The following is a 17,940-nucleotide window of genomic DNA, read 5'->3' as shown; positions in this document are numbered from 1 at the left end:
CGAGTGTGCAACAGCTGAAATAGGGAGGCGGTTCAAAGGGAGGGTACAAAGCATCAGCTAATCAGAGATACCCTGGGGAGGGTAAAAGGCAGGGTTCACAAAATCACCATCCAGTGAGGGAGGTGGTGGGGGAAATTGGGTCACATGAACTAATCAAGTGTTGAAGTTTAGGGGATTTGCAAAGTGGAATTCCAAGCATGTGGTGGGCCTAAGACAGATGGACAGGAGACTCAGGGTAGATTGATAGTGTGGGGTGGGAGGGTCTCATTTGGACCAAACTATCAACTTGGGCAATAACAGAACATACCATTAACAAAAAACACACTGCAACAATAGAGTACCATGTCATATCCTTGCAACTGGATGCAAACAACTTGCAAAGATGGCTTTCTTCATAAACTAAGATCAGTGTTCAAATTCTGTTTGTGCTCCCCAGGCTTTCAACACTTGATACTGTGCTAATGCAGTGTTTCTCCTTTTTTTTTACACAAATGACGCACAAAAAAGTCTAAGACTTGTCTGATTGCAAGTGGTTTCAAGGAGTACCCAGAAAATAAATGGGCACCAAATTATATGAATAATACAGAAAGTTAATATGTCTAAACTGTATTATGTTTGGACTTGTTAATAATCTAGATGGGAACAATTCAAAGAACAGTGCAGAGATGAAGGACAGAGTCCAAATTGCTGTAATTTGATGCAATGAGGTGGCGTTAAGACCTAAAATAATTAGAACCTATATCATGGTGGGCAACTAAATCTTTCCTGACAAAGCATTAGTAAGTGTTGCAAGGTAGAGTCCTTTGTGAATAATGGAATAAATTTAAAATAAATATTTCCCCATGGTAATTTACAGTTTTCTGTCATAAACAGTAGTGTATGATCAGACTGTTTGATGCAAGAGCCTACATCAAAGAACTTCGCATATTTCATATTGATATCTTTGGACTTTTTTCTGATTTGTACTTTTAACATCTGTCAGTGTCACTATTTATAACCATTTCAGTAGGATTTGTAAAGCTGCCTTTGGACTGTTGCTGTGTCATTCCTGTATATTTAATTTAGTTTTTTATTGGGTGTTTAAATGTTCTCTCATTCTAAGAAATGAGTTCAGACTTTGTTCTAATTTAAATGTTTGGTTTTTTCATTATGTATATACATATATGTATATATATATATATATGTATATGCAAGATAGATCTATCTTACATATCTATTACATAAGTAACATATTTATTATATATATATGCACCTATATATAAAGCACATGTTATGCATATAAGATCAAAGATGCCAAAATTATTTTAAGTGAAATAGCCCACAGGGGTATAGAGTACTTCTGTTTGCAAGACAGGTATCGGCTTTATTTCTGTCTTTTTTGTGTTTGTCATTATACATTTAATTTACTGTTGTAGTCCATTTTCTTCTTCATAAAGCAGTTTAATATTTAAAGAGATGAGTTCAAGAATAACGTGATGAATTTTGTATTCTCTAGGAACGGGAGCTGTAATTGCATTTCTATCCATTTCTGAAATTCCAGGCAAATACTGATTTATTTTTTATTTTAGATTGACTTACTGATATTTCTTGCTGCCTCTTAAGCTTCCCAAGTACACTGGGAACAGTACAGTGTATTGGAGCCAGAAGTACTCTTGAACTTTAGTTATAAGAGCACTCTGTGCTGGATTAGGAACTGGGTGGATGGCCCAGAGAGTGGTGGTGAACGGTGCTGCATCCAGCTGGTGACAGTCACCAGTGGTGTCCCTCAGGGGGCTGTGCTGGGGCCAGGTCTGTTCAATATTTTTTACTGATGACATGGATGAGTGTATTGGTCTTTCATTAGTAAATTTGTGGATGACACTAAGCTGGGAGCATGTCAATTCTGTTGGAAGAGGTAGGAGGGCTCTTTAAAGAGACCTGGAATGGTTGGATGGATGGGCAGAGTCCAGTAAGATGAAGTTTAATAAGTCCAAGTGCTGAGTCCAGCATTTTGGCCACAAAAGCCCTCTGCAATGTTACAGACTGGGGATGGTGTGTCTGGACAGTGCCCAGGCAGAAAGGGACCTGGGTTTTCTGGTGACAGCAGCTGGACATGAACCAGCAGTGTGCCCTGGTGGCCAAGAAGGCCAATGGCCCCTGGCCTGGATCAGGAATAGATGGCCAGCAGGAACAGGGAGGTCATTCTTCCCCTGTACTCAGCACTGGTGAGGCCACACCTTGAGTGCTGTGTCCAATTCTGGGCCCCTCAGTTTAGGAAGGATGTTGGGACACTTGAATATCCAGAGGAGGCAACGAGGCTGGTGAGGGGCTGGGAACACAAACCCTGTGAGGAACGGCTCAGGTTGTTTAGCCTGGAGAAAAGGAGGCTCAGAGGTGACCTATCACTCCCAGGTGGGGTCAGTCTCTTTCACCAGATGGCAGCTGATAGAACTGACAGAACAAGAGGACACAGACTCAAGTTGTGCCAAGGGAAATTTAGGCTGGATATTAGGAAAAAGTTCTTCATGGAAAGAGTAATAAAATACTGGAATGGTCTGCCCGGGGAGGTGGTGGAGTCACCATCCCTGGATGTGTTTAAAAAAAGACTGGATGTGGCACTCAGTGCCATGGTTTAGTTGAGGTGTTAGGGCATCGGTTGGACTCGATGATCTTGAAGGTCTCTTCCAACCTAGTGATTCTGTGATTCTATGATTCTGTGATATATATATATATATATATGTATATATTAAAAAATTTTTTTACATGGCAGTACATGGTAATTCAAATTTTGTGTGTGTATATATTTATTCATCTCTAAGCATATGTTTTTCTGGCTATCAGTACATATATGACTTAGTCCTAAACTGATTGTGAGGGAGAAAAGAAATGTTAGGTACAGGAACACTTTACTAATGCTAAATTGCCAATATGCTCTGCTATTAAAGCACCTCTGTTTGAAGTGCTTACTCAAGTCTACATTTGTCACTTTACATGGGTATCCAAGTCAAAGTGAAGGGGACATGTTTGAGGTGGAAGTGACAAGCTGAAAAGCAGATCTTGTTTCTCAAAACTATGACAGAGCAAATCTGGGTGATCTATTTTGAGATAACTTTATATCTCAAGCTATCAGATCTAAATTTTAAAATATTTGCATTTATGGTCCTGAATGTGTAGAGAAAAGCACATTGCAGCCATTCAGTTAATAAGTGTCCTTTTTCAGATCTTTGTATTTTCACCCACAGCAGTTGTTCCTGATGCTCTGTATTTTATTTTTTTTTTGCTTTGTCAAGGGTGTTTTCTTCTCCACAGGGGGAAGAAAAGCTCAGCTGCATGTTGTAGCCACACTATGAGAGGGCATGTGGAAGCAACTTGGGCTGCGGCGCCTCATAGCTGTGTGTCCTTCCTACCCAATATCTGACCACCACCTGGGTCTGGATGGAAAACTGTGTGACTTGCTTGTGGTGTGGCTTGTTGGCAGTACTTGGAGGAAGGTGGGAGGGTGTATTTTGGTGAGATATATATATATATATATATATATAGTCATTTTATTCATAAGGCCAAGAGGCAGGATCCACATATGCTTTTGAAATTGTCTTGTCATGCTCATCCTGAAATAGTCTGTAACTCTGAAAAAGACATCACAAGCATTTTTAAGCAGTGGAGTTCTTTGTTGCTATCCACACTTTTAATTAAAATTTACCTTGAAGTCTGCCTGAGGGACAGTCAGATGTAGATGCTGAATTTCAGTACAGCTGCAGACCTCTCCCTGCACAGCTGCAGCTCCCTCAAGTGACCTGCAAGCTCTGGCTGCCCTTGTGACTGACTCAGCACAGCCTGGTGGCCCTCCTGCCTATGTGTGGGAGCTAGCTGGAAGCTTTGGTGTCCTTGATGTCCAAAGCTGAACATGTTTAGGAGTGACAGCCAAGCTGGAAACTTCTGTTTTTTCTCTGTCTATATCTGTCTTATATCTGCCTCTCCTTATCTTCCTGTCAATATATGTCAAACCTCCCAGGCTTTCCTTCCCACCAGGAAAGCAGTCTGCTATCATTTTCCTTCTTTCACAGTAGGGAATCCAAAGCACTGTAAGTCTCACTCTTGAGAGTTATATGGAAAGCTTTTCCTAAAGTCCCATAGCTCAGGAGCAGAAGTTGGTGCCTTAATTCAAGTATTTCTAGACCATTTAAATATATTTTCAAGGTCCAAAATAGGAGATGTCATTTCTCATTGCTTTTCTTTCAGTAGATTAGGCAAAATTAATTTTATCTGTGTGGTGAAAAAAGGTATAAAATGCTGATGTAATGATGGGATAGTGTTGTAGATGTTGCATTTTGGGGAGTAGTGTATTTAATAATGGTATGATTTACAGTTTGTGAGAAACTTCTGCCAAGCAAAGTTTTATGGTTTGTTCATACTTTCCATTAGCATAGTTAATACAGTAGCTTTTTTACTACTAAGTTAAAAGTATATTAAGTATAAATAATCCAAAAGAACACAGTCTATTTTGTGCTGATAATTAGCCATCCGTGAAATACAACTAAAACAAATTTGTGCTATATAGCATGATAGTCATGTTCTCTGATTTTGCAACCCTGTACCAGACTGAGCTTAAGGATGAGTGCTTACCTTTCAGATGCTGAAAAAAAAATAATGTAGTTGAAATTATCTATCTTCTTGACTTGATGAAGAGCTTTGTGGTTTTTGTCAGTAGTATCTGGAAAAAATTAATTTTTTTCCTAATGGCCTCCTTCAATTATAATCCAAGAAGTCCTGAAAGGTATTTAAAGCTGGTCAAATTTTGTAGTGGTGAAAGCAGCATTGTATATGTGCCTGTTAAGCTGAACAGCTTCCAGGTGACACCCTGTGCTTCTCTGGGGAAGAGGAGTGACAGGGCCCAGAAGATTTACTTTGCTTAATAATCTGTTATAAAATCTGCACTAAACATGGAGGAAGTATATATTTGATTTCTTTTGCTTTCTGCTCTTCTTACACATTCATCTATAACTTTCATGCTACAACACACGTGTTACCCAGTGTCTTCCCTTCAGAAACATCTACAAGTCAACCTGAGCATCAAATTAGTTACTGCCTAAATTCCCCTGAGTTCTGCCATTAAATCACACTGTCACAAAGTGTGGTTAAGTTGGTCTCAGTTGTACAGTGCCCTGACCTTTTATAACATCACACAGACTCCTGTCCCACTGTTGCCTTGCACAAGGTAGGCAGACAGGCAGTTGGGATATCTGCCTGTGGGAGAAGTTTATGAAAAATGCCTTTTTGTGAAAAAAGTCTAAAGAATGACACATAAGCAAGTCAATTTAATAGTATACAAGAATTTGCATAAGAATTTTAAAAGTCAAATTTAATTGGGTTAGTAATTTCACTTCACACTTTAGGAAAATTCTCTTTCCTTTTGTGTTACTTTGACTAGCTCTTTTTGTTTGGGTCTCTGCATGCCAAAGCAGTGGGAGATACATTGCAGGCAGGAGTCAGGAAGATGTTGATGTTTTAATTGCAAATACAGCTGAAAAGTAAGTAAATGCTACAAACTCCATGATGTTCTTTGTGCTCATGGTGTTCATTGGCAAACATTGTCCAAAACATGAAATCCTCCTGCACTGTTTCTCTCCCCATGTTCTTAAAACACATTTTTTCCCCCTGCTTATCTCTCCATCCACCCTCAGAAAAATGTATTTGGAATTACAGCACAAAAAGAGAGCCCTCAAGGTAGAATTGTGTTGCGGCTGGGTCCTGGGGGCCTGTCTGACCCCCAGCTTCTGCCGGCAATAAGCCCAGATAGATGTCCCAGGAAGGAGCCACCATATGGGGTTTCCAGGCAGTTTCCAGCCAGGGATAACCCTTAGGAGCACAGGCAGAGGCTTCAGGTGATCAGCTCTTTTAGAAAGTGATTTCTGCTCTTGCAGTGATCATCTCTGTTCAGCCCAGCCAGCTCTGTTCAGGGGCTACCCCAGCTGACGTGTAGACAAGAGATGGGACACCATATGGAGTTCCTCAGAGAGTCTTTGTTGCAGACTTCACTGATGAACTAACGCTGATCTGGGCAAAAGCTGGGGTTTTCATAGGGAGGGGGAGAATCAGGAAGGGGAACAATGGTCTGAGACTGGGATAAGATGACCAATAGTTAACAGGGAGATAACATGGGGTCCTGAAACAGGAAAGGGTCCACAGCTTAGTCATCGTGACTAGGCAGTTTTGTCTTAGGGGCAGATCTCCAGGGAGGGAGCCTGTTAGAGAACTGGGCTTCCTCCACCAAATTGTTTGACCCAATTATATTTTACCATATCTGACCAAGGACACAAGTAATCAAAAAGCTCTCATCTTCCATATCTATTGCTTTGATGGATACTCTCTTTGGCATTTGCTGGAGGAAGCAAATGTGGCTGGAACATGGAGAAAAAGAGGATAAGCTAGGAAGAATCAAATGGTGCTGGTGGCTTTTAAGTATAGCTGGAGGGAAGAGGCCAGCTCAGATACCTGGAGTAAAGCCAGGCTTTGGCTGTGTGAGCCCTGGGGCATTACAGTCCCCCTGCAGTAGGAAGGGCTGCATGGCTGACAAGCTGGCTGGATAATGGAGGGTTGTGAAGGAAGAAGTCATGGGGGAGGACCAGATCTTTCAGAGATTCTTAAATCCTTCATTTTCTGTGCATTTCCTCATGCTTGTATCTAGTATGCAGTGACATGGTGTATCTTGATGGTTCTTCTCTGTCCTCCTTCTTTCCCTTGTTCTTAGTGTTGTCTTGTGATGCTGAATCAAAAATCTGAGCCTTAATTGGAAGTCCAGCACTGAGTCCAAAAGAAAAGCCTGCAAAATATAGGGTCACAGAATGATCAAAACTGCAAGAGACCTTCATGATCATCTAGTCCAACTGTGAACATCATAACAGACAGCCCCATCATAATCACCCCTAAACCAAATCCTCAAGTGCCACATCCAGATGTTTCTTGATCAGTTCCAGAGATGGTGACTCCACCAACTCCCTGGACAACTTATTCCAATGTCTGACTGTCGCTGCCCGAATCGGCCTCTTTTGCCTCGGCTAGCTGTGGCCGATGTCAGCGGCAGGAGTGGGGAACCAGTCAAGCACTGCGAGGCTCAACCTGGAACCTCCAGAGCTCCTCTGCGCTCTGGCGTTGAGGCTTACAGGGCGACACGGGTTGTGACGAAGGGAGAAAGAGTGCTCAAACTCCTCCGATTTCCCAGGAACAAGTTTATTCCAACAGGTGCGGGGCTGGGATCACAGGGGAGAGGTCTGAGCCGAGACCCTGGGCACCCCCATGCGCCAGGTTTTAAGGACCGTGGGCGGCTCGTATGGTGACCAATGGGACAACAGCAACGGAGGGGTTAAGGGTGGGGATTACAATATGCAGGACCAATGGTAGGGACCCGGGGGGGGGGAAAGCAACTGTACAATCAATAGGGCGTCGAGGAAGGGATGATAGGCAGGGAAAGAACTGGAACAAAAGGTGGGGGTTCACATAGATTGACAGGGCTTAGGGGCAGGATTAGGGTGATGGATGGGGAACAATCTGGAAAAATGGGAAGGGTTTACCATGATGGGCACCTGGGGACAAACCATTCTTTATGACCGGGGAGCAACTGGGGTAAACTACCTCTGAACTTAATAAAACCAAGCAATATGGGCGGCAACATCTCCCCCTTTCCTTTTAAGAAACAGAGGAAGGCGTGGGGTCTAGGGGAGCAGAGGGTACAGCAAACCATTCAGGAGTGGGAGAGGGAAGAGGAGGAGGAGGGGAAAGAGGGTTTACATCAACATAGTTAACTTGCCGTGGGGGGAATAACAAAGAAAGGATAAATTGAATTAAACACTTCCGCAACACCGCGAATGTACCTAATAAAATTCACAAAAACAATCTATAATATGGTTCTTATAACAGAAGAGAGCCATCCGGAGACACCCCATCCTGCAGGAGCACGGTGGCTAGTGCGACGTTCGGGGTGGTCATCCTTCTGATGGCTCTCTAAAATTAAAGGAAAACAAATACTTCAGTTAACATAAAGGGAGAGCAAAAAATCAATAGAGAAAAGGGGTTCGAGACATTCCTCCTCCTCGTCGTCCTCGGGGGTTACTGGGGCGGCCTGCACGGACGCAGCGACATCCTCTTGCTCATCTGGTGGCCTGGTAGGATGTTTTGGGACATAAGGTTTCACCCACTTTTGTGGGATCCACCTTAGTCCCTGGGGCGAGGAGACGCAAGCGTAACCTCGCCCCCAGGTCACCAGATCGAATGGACCCATGATCTTTTGGGTCTCTGGGTCCCGGACCAGCACTGGAGGGCGATGTTGGAGCTCGTAGTTGCTGGTGGAGTTAAAGTGCAGTGCCACTGGAGGATTGGGATTAGTATCAGTACAGTTCAGAAAATTGATAGTAAACAGCGCCTTTGATAGCCTATCCTGAGGGGCGCAACCTTTCATTGAATCCCATTGACGTTTTAGGACGCGTTTGAGCGACTGGTGGGCTCGCTCTACAATCGCTTGGCCGGTGGGGGAGTGTGGGATGCCTCTCTTATGTGTCACTCCCCAACTCTGCAGGAATTCTTCCAGTTTCCTGGAAATGTATGCTGGGCCATTATCTGTCTTTAGCTCTTTGGGGACCCCCAGCACAGAGAAAGCCTGCAAGAGGTGTTTGCAGACATGCTCGGCTTTCTCTCCTGTGTGGGCAGAAGCAAAGACTGCCCCTGAGAAAGTGTCTATGGATACATGTACGAACTTCAGCCCGCCAAATTCGGGAATGTGAGTTATATCCATCTGCCACACCTCACAGCTCCCCAGGCCTCGAGGGTTCACCCCCGCCCCTAGAGAGGGCATGACAGTGGTCTGGCAATGGGGGCATGTGGCCACAATGGCTCTGGCCTGATCCCGCCGCAGGTGGAATTGGCGGACCAGGCCAGGCACATTCTGATGGAACATTTGGTGGCTCAGCTTAGCTTGTTGGAACCGATCGGGGAGCTGAGCCATGGAAACAGGGGCAGCGAGGGAATCAGCCATCTGGTTTCCCTCGGCTACTGGGCCGGGGAGATCTGTGTGCGACCTCACATGCATCACGAAAAATGGTTGCTTCCTGTGGGAAACAGTATATATTAATTTAGAAAGCAACTCGAACAATTTTGGGTTAGAGACCTCCTTCAGGGCAGCGTGTTCCGCTCTGGCAACCACCCCTGCAACATAGGCCGAATCAGTGACTAAATTGAAAGGTTCAGAGAACCTCTCAAAGGCCCTGACGACTGCATCCAACTCAGCAACCTGTGGAGATCCCTCCACATATTGAACATCTGCTTCCCACTGCTGAGTCTCAGGATTTCTCCAAGTCACCACAGACTTGTGAGATGCCCCGGATGCGTCAGTGAACACAGTCAGGGCTTTGAGGGGCTTCCTGCTCCGTACTTCTTTTGGAATTGGTTCGAATTTGGAATTGAAAAATTTGTGGGCAGGGGCATGAACAGAGACCTGGCCCTCAAAACTATCTAAAGCAATCTGGAGTGTCTCATTTTCCCGAAGTAACTGATTAAACATCTCTTTTGTCAGCTTATTTGGGGACTCTTTGTCCCGAGACAAGCTGACTGGTACCCGAATGCATGCAAAGTCGCACCCAGCCATCTCCCGAAGCCTGGCCCGAGCTCTCCCGATGAGCTGAGCCATCAGCTCCTGTGGCCGGGTGACACTTTTGGACCTTTGATGGCTCAAGAAAACCCACTCTATGATTAAGAGGGGATCCTTTGAGCCCTGGTCCCACTGAAAAATCAGCCCACTGAGGTGTGGCATTCTCCCGAGCACAATAAACTCAAAAGGCAGGGTCGGTTCGTACCGATGCGCCTGTCTTTCAACAAGGGCCTCTTCTACTTTCTCCAGGGCTTTCCTCGCTTCTGGGGTCAGGGTCCTGGGAGAACTCAGCTCCTTCTCCCCCTTCAAAAGTGTGAAGAGGGGGGCTAGGTCTTCAGTGGAAAGGCCCAGCCAAGGCCTGACCCAGTTTAAGGTCCCACACAGCGAGTGAAGGTCTGACAAGGTTTTCGGATTGCTGTTTATTGCCAATTTTTGAGGCACAACGGTCCTCTCAGCAATCCGCAGACCCAGATACTTCCAGGGTGGCATCCGTTGAACTTTATCCTCCTGGAGTTGAAAGCCTGCAGATGTTAAAGCCTTAACCACTCGGTCAAGTGATCGGGTGAGTAGATCGTCATGGGGGGCGCACACTAGGACATCATCCATATAGTGATGGATGATGACCTCCCCCATCTCTTTGCGCACGGGAGACAGCAATGAGGAGACATACCACTGGCAGATGGTGGGTGAATTCTTCATGCCTTGTGGCAACACCCGCCAGTGGAATCTCCTCATTGGGGCTTCTCGGTTGAGGGTGGGCACCGAGAAGGCAAACCGTGGGGCGTCATCAGGGTGCAAGGGAATTTGAAAGAAGCAGTCTTTTATATCAATTACGGCCAGATTCCAATTTCGGGGGAGCATCGTTGGAGTAGGCATCCCTGGTTGGAGGGGTCCCATGTCAACAATGATTTTATTGATGGCACGAAGGTCGTGAAGGAGCCGCCACTTGTCTTTCCCCGGCTTCCGGATAACAAATACCGGGGAGTTCCAAGGGCTGGTAGTCTCTACAATATTACCTTTTAATAATTGCTCCTCCACGAGCTCGTTGAGCGCCCTTAATTTGTCTTTTCGAAGCGGCCACTGATCAATCCAGATTGCTTCATCAGTGGTCCAATCAAGTTTTTGGAAGGGGCGCTCTACAGTGGCCGCTATTAAAAATCCCGAGGGGTTTTCGGGATTTCAATCTTTACCCCCCATTGTGACATAAGGTCTCTCCCCCACAAGGGAACCTGGAAATCCGCAATGAATGGGCGTAAATTTGCCAATTGCCCATCCGGCCCCATAATTTGCACTACGCTCCTTGATACTTGCGCTAATTGAGTACCCCCTATACCCTGAATTTTCCCTGCCACAGGTTGCAGCTCCCAATGTGACGGCCATCTCCTCTGGGGGATGATCGTCACATCTGCCCCCGTATCAAGCAGACCCTTCAGATGGACAGATTCCGCACCCTGCTTGATGCTGCAATCGATGATGGGTTTGTCCTCACCCACTATTTCTGTCCAGTAGACGCCTGGTGCGTGGTCGTCCACTGGGACTCCCTCCGGGACAGGAATGTATTGGGCTATGATGTGCCCCTTCGGGAGAAAATATGGTGGGTGAATGCAGCGCGCTAAGAGGAGGAGATCTTCCGGACCCTCTGGGAAGGTGATCGGGGAGATCTCAATCTCTGGGGGTGTGTGTTTAGTGTCCCCGATGGCGATGTACTTACAGTCACATCCAGTGTTTTTCTTGCCTCCCTCCAGTGGATCCACAGCAACTACTGTCCAGTGCTGGGTTTGAAAGAGGATGTCCTTGGTGGTGGTTAGATGTCGCGTCCGGTTGGGTGTCCAAGCCTGATGTGAAAAGCCCCCCTCCCCCGCAAGGCCTGCCCCATTTATCGCTTCGCGCGGGGCAGGCTCGCGCAGCTCCCCTAGTTTTTTTTTATTATTGTATTGTTTGCCCTCGCCCCCGCACTGCTCCCTTGGCTAGGATGCTCTGCTGGGCAGTCCCTAGCTAGATGTCCAGGTTGCCTGCAGCGGAAACACAGTGGTTGACGCGCTGGTGATGGTGGAAACTGCGTCACTGCTACAGTAGGCGCTTGTCTCAACTGTTGCGGTGGGATGGCTCTGGACATCCCCATCATCGGCACCTTCCTGGAGCAGGCTTCGATGAGGATGTCTAGTGTCGGGGTTGGGTAGAGAGGCAAACTGAAAATTATCTGTTTGCAAATGTCATTGGCATTGGCTTTTGCCACTTCTAATACAAGCTGTTCTTGTAGATTTGCCTCTTCTACTTGCTTCTCTGCCTGGGCTTGCAATCTATTGATAAACTTATTAAAAGGTTCATTAGGGAGCTGGAAAATACTCATTAAATTTATCTGGGGTCCCTCCTCAGGTAATGTATTGAAAACCTTTTCTGCGGCCTCCATGACTTTAATCAGGACAGGCCGGGGTAATACCCTGGCCTGCTCCTCTGGCTTGTCCCAATTTCCCTCACCGCACAAGTGATCTAAAGTCAGAGGGACTCCATCTATACATCCATCAATACTGTGCAAGAGGCTTGGAAGGATGGTCTCTAATGATCTCTTCCACCCCTGTTTCCACAACCTGAAGTCAGCTGTGGAGAGTAGGCAGGAAAACAACTCCTTCAGATCACTGGGCACCATTTCGTTCGCAGAAAAGGTAGCTTTTAATAGACCTTTAAAATATTCACTACCTCTCCCAAACTCCTTCTGTGCCTTGCACAGCTCTCTCTTAGTCTGGAAGGAGAGGGCTTCCCATTCCCGGGACCGCCCCCCCCTTCCACTAAAAGTCACCGGTGCGGCAAGGGGGATTTCTACCTGTTCCGGGTTCTGGCTTCCAGGCTTACCACCTCTAGCTCCCAAAGCATGGGAACCGGGTGTGGGACCGTGGGAACCGGAAGAAAGGGCGTGGGAACCAGGAGCCGGAGGGGGCGGGACTGGAGGACCGACTGAGGAGGAGGGCAAGGGGGAGGAGCGGCAATCAGAAAAGGCGGGGTTTAGGTGCATGACTTCAGAGGGGCCCGCCCCTGAGGAGGAGGAGGTTTTCGAGGGGAACTGGGTGGAGTTAGGGTAGGGAGAAGGGGTGGAGCTAGGGAGGAAAGGGTTGTTCATGGGGGTCTGAAAGGGATTATGGGGAGAGGAGGCACAAGGGAAGGTCCCAGCCATGTGGTCCCCGCCATCTTGTGCCCTCCGGGAGCCCTCTTGAGGGTTAGGAGAGGGGTAGGGGAACACAGGGGAACATTGGAAACTGGGGGAAACTGAGGCACGGGGATCTGAGGGTGAAAACTGGGGACTTGCAACCTGGGAAATGTTTAGCTGAGGGTTTGTAACTGGGGAGACGGGGGAATCGAAAAGTGCTCTGGTAACTTGGCCAGGGCTACCAGGGCAGGGGTTCTGGGAGAGACGTGGGGGGCCAGGGATCCTGTTACCCTTGGGGGAACCCTGAACAGGACAATTTGCCCTGCAGGTCGCTCCACAGGTCTCCCTCAACTCGGGATCAGGGGGAGAGGAACACGGGGATGGGAAAACTGGGGAAACTGGGGCAGTTTGTGGCGTTTGCTCCTGCATTTTTTTTTCTTTTATTACGGCAGACTGAATTAAGATAAACAATGTTACAAATTTGTCAGCCGATGTATCTCCTTCATTCACTAACTCTGTTAACTTTATTCCGACTTCATTCCAAAACTCTACGGTGTTTGCTCTGTCTGGGGTGAAGTTGGGGAAATGCAGGAACAGCCATCTCACAAACTGTTTCACCCTCCCACGAGAAAACCGTCTACTCTCTCCTTCAAGGGTACTCACAACTTGGTAGAAAACTCTTTTTTGCTGTGCTGACAGACGTGCGCCCATCTTTTGAACCCCAGCACAGCAATTCCCACCACCCCCTGCAGCTAAAGGCACACGTAACAAAGTACGGGTCTGAACCGGGCTACCCCACACTCCCTCCCCGAGGGATTCTCAACACACAGCAGGGGGAGCTGCACACCAACACACAGCAGGGGGAGCTGCACACACTTGCACACCCCCTCGTCCCCCACGTGGGGCTACTCACCCAATTCCGGACCGGTGCTGCAGGAGACGTCCACAAACCCCGAGGCGATCGTCGGCACGTCGACGGTTGCCACCTCGATCCCCAGGAGCAGCACTCGACAAAAATGAGTCTGCTCTACCGGGGTAGCTGCCGCTCACAGTCTTTTGTAAAATCCACACAAGTGCGTAGATTCACCGACTTCTCCGGGGGTCTCCACGCCTCACGAGAGGCCCCGCGTTGAGCGTCATCTGTCGCTGCCCGAATCGGCCTCTTTTGCCTCGGCTAGCTGTGGCCGATGTCAGCGGCAGGAGTGGGGAACCAGTCAAGCACTGCGAGGCTCAACCTGGAACCTCCAGAGCTCCTCTGCGCTCTGGCGTTGAGGCTTACAGGGCGACACGGGATGCGGCAAAGGGAGAAAGAGTGCTCAAACTCCTCCGATTTCCCAGGAACAAGTTTATTCCAACAGGTGCGGGGCTGGGATCACAGGGGAGAGGTCTGAGCCGAGACCCTGGGCACCCCCATGCGCCAGGTTTTAAGGACCGTGGGCGGCTCGTATGGTGCCCAATGGGACAACAGCAACGGAGGGGTTAAGGGTGGGGATTACAATATGCAGGACCAATGGTAGGGACCCGGGGGGGGGGAAAGCAACTGTACAATCAATAGGGCGTCGAGGAAGGGATGATAGGCAGGGAAAGAACTGGAACAAAAGGTGGGGGTTCACATAGATTGACAGGGCTTAGGGGCAGGATTAGGGTGATGGATGGGGAACAATCTGGAAAAATGGGAAGGGTTTACCATGATGGGCACCTGGGGACAAACCATTCTTTATGACCGGGGAGCAACTGGGGTAAACTACCTCTGAACTTAATAAAACCAAGCAATATGGGCGGCAACATCTGACCACTCTCTCAGTGATTTTTTTTTCTTTTTCTGATATCTAATCTAAACCTCCCATGGTGGAACTTATGGTCATTTCCTCTTATCCTTTCACTTGAAGCATGGCAGAAGAGACGCACCTCTACTTCACTACACCCTCTTTTCAGGGAGTTGTAGAGAGAGAAAGTTCCCCCTGAACCTCCTTTTCTCTAGGCTGAGCCTCCCCCGCCCCAGCTCCAATGTGATTTTATAATGATTAGTCTATTCCCTTATTGTCTGTTCTATGCACAAAAAAAAAGGTTAATATAGCTTAAAGGTGGGTCTGGTGGTGGGGGGGGTTGGAACCTTGGGCTCTTGTGCGGGCTTTTTCAAAGCCTTATTCCCAGGCATACATGGTGCTGTGTGGACTGCATTCTCTTTTTTTGCTTAGCTAGCTTGGTTTTTTCTTAGCTTAGACAAGAAGGGGTTTGGTTTTTTTCCCTTCCCTGGCCTTGGAGAGGCTGCATCTGCAATCCTTTGGCAGGTGTTTTTTCAAAGTGAGTGGGACAGTTTGGATTTGGTCCGAGATCAGAAAGAACATCTGACTGGAGATTAATTGGCCAGGCAAAGGTAAGGAAGGCAAAGGAGCTGCTGCCTTTCGGCTCCAGAGCTCAGAAGAGCCAAGCCAACAAAAGAAAGGATGACAAATCCACCAGCTTCATCTACTGTAAAGAGAGGACCAACATCAGAGATTCACCAGCTTCCATCTGTTTATCCAAGCTGCTACATGAAATTTTGTTTGTTGTTTTTTTTTCCCCTCAAGACAGGAGCCGGTGTCATGTTTTTGTCCCCATCATATTGCCAGCCACTGTGGTGGTGTTTTTTTTTCTCTCCCTGGCATTTTGGTGTTTTTTCTCCTAGAGGAGGGGTGGGGGTGGTTGGTGGTGTAAGGCATGACAGTTCAATATCTAGCATTTATCCACCTTTTCTTTCCCATGCAATGTGGGCACTTGGTCCATAAACATTTGGAGTTTCTCTCACTTTCATCCACTAGTATGCATCTCTTATTGGCACAAAGGGATTGTTGGAACCCTTTTTTTTAGAGAAATACTCATTCCCGGAGTGTTTTCCTCCTAAACTTGCCTCTAAACCGAGACATCCCTCAACCATTCTCTGTAAGATTTGTGCAACAGACTGTTCCATAGCTTTGTTGTCTTTCTTTTTGAAATTTTTGTTGTTCTAGAGCTGTTAGTAGTACTGATCAAGAAAAAGAAAGGTGTTGAGGCTAAATTTTTTGTTGGAAACATTGTCGTCACTTGTAGAGAGTAAAGTAAAAAAAAGTTACTTGTAAGGAAATTAAAAATTTTGTCTCTAGTGTGTTCACCTGTTTTCAAGCCATCTTGCCAGTCATTATAAACCATAAGTTCTCATTAGAAAGCTAATTCTTAAAATTTCAGTGGGAAAGGCTCCAGTGAGAATATCCTAGATGATTCTTTCGAAAAACATAACATGAAAAAAAAAAAACCCTACTTCCCTACACTTGAGCTGGTGACTCTCAACCAGATGTGAAGCTGGACAAAGGATCTGTAATGCAGGTTCTGCTTTAGAGAAAAGAAATTACTTGCATTTGGACGTATAAAAAAGTTTTCCCATTTTCTATATGTGCAGGCTGAAATATAGGCTGTTTATAGCCCTGAAAACTTAAGGAAAAACTGAGCCTTGTACCTGTTGCAGTGATTCAGGATCTGCTTGATGGACAGCTCCGTTGGCTGTGACACAGAGGCAGGAAGGGGTGCAGCCAGAGGCAGTATTTTCATCAGCTGTCCTAATGCAAATTGTTCCTAATTCAGAGTCCATGCCCTAAAATAAACACTAGGAATTACAAACCTGCTTTGCTGTTCTTGCTTTTTTCTTTCCTCCTTCCTGAAATTTTCCATGAGTAGAGGTTAACACCAATTATTGAGATAGATTGATTTTGCAGTACAAGAGTTATCCATCACTAAATTGCTATTTCAGAGTAATAATTCATTTAGGGAAATAGTGGAAATAGTGTGGAAGGTATTTTGCAATATCATATTTCAGCTAATTGGTCAGAAGTTTACATAATCTTGATTTTTTGTGGTAGAAGTATTAGAAAATGAAGTAATTGTATATCTGTTTTAAACAGATCTATTAATGGTAGAGCTTCTCTGAAATCTTCGTGTTTTTATAAATATTTTAATGATAAAAATCACTTGTATTTGTAAATTAAACTAAGGCATCTGAATTGTGTACAGTATAATTGCATAATGTTACTGCTTATGTTGAAGAACTCTAGAAGTATTTTGTCCTATTTGCATATTTTGTATCCTATTAGCATAGTCTTTGTCTCACATTTTTATATTAATTGGGTTTGTCACTTATGTTGGCTGTTACTTAATAGTCAGCTAGCTCATTCTGGTTTTTAATAACAGTTTTTAAGCTTTTTATTATTGGGATCAGAGCAGATGGGAACAACTGAATGATGTTATAAAAGGTGTTTTGTTGCATAGTCCATCAGTCTCATGGAAGGGTGAGACACTTAAGATGTAATATTCAATGCCATCACCTCAGAAGCCTTCTGAATTTTAGTTACAATGTCTTTTATAAACTTTTTAACCAGTCAACAAGTATGACAAAAGCTCACCAGCATCTTCATAAACCAATCATTATTTGCTTCATCTCATATGATACTGCCACAATGCATGTTTTTTCATCCAGTCATATAACACTACAGAAACATACATTGATACATCTTTAATTTCTTACTAACTCTATAACAGGTTCTATTGTTAAACTTTAAAGTCTTCTTTTGTCTTGCTTAACATATTTATTCACTTATATATGGCACATTTCTACTTGCTTAAAACATGCTTAAAACATATTTCTATTTAAACTGCAATGTTCTGTTCTTACTTCATGTTTGTATAGCTTCATTGTTCTAAAGCTCCAAGCCCTCTCCAAGGTCTCAGGTCAAACACTGTATCCATCTTTATTTCTGAGTCTGTATGCTCAAGGCCCTGAGAACTCTCTGTGCCTGAATTTCCCATATTTTATCATGGAGGTGAGGTTGAAAAAATAAAACTCTGAAAGCATGGAAACACCAGAACAGTCATGACTCACAAGACTGGTAATTGCTGGATTTCTCCTTAGGACAAGAAAGTTAGAATGGAATTGATGAAACAGCACACTGCTGCAAGAGATAATAGCAGTGATTCTGAGCTGGCAAACAGAATCACCATTTCAGTATAAAGCATTAACTGAATTGATGGATGAGGCTCTGGGAGGAGAGAATGAATCTAATTGAGGAAGTGATGAGCAGAAGATAATCAGGCTTTTCCTGACCTTGATGAAAGCAGTTGTAGCTGTGCAAGCTACCTGTATGACTTCAAAGAATGTTGAGCTTGTTTCAGGAGG

At 45.6% G+C, this 17,940-nt stretch overlaps 1 protein-coding gene across 1 annotated transcript in view; it reads left to right on the top strand.

The window, feature by feature from the left end:
- APP (amyloid beta precursor protein) overlaps nt 1-17,940 on the top strand; it is a 256,250-nt gene that overhangs the window by 136,530 nt on the left and 101,780 nt on the right. The gene's annotated exons all lie outside the window — the stretch shown is intronic.

Source organism: Poecile atricapillus, chromosome 1 (assembly GCF_030490865.1).
Source record: "Poecile atricapillus isolate bPoeAtr1 chromosome 1, bPoeAtr1.hap1, whole genome shotgun sequence".
NCBI classification, from domain to species: domain Eukaryota; kingdom Metazoa; phylum Chordata; class Aves; order Passeriformes; family Paridae; genus Poecile; species Poecile atricapillus.
The sequence above is the reverse complement of the archived record's forward strand: the minus strand, read 5'-3'. Positions and strand labels throughout refer to the sequence as shown.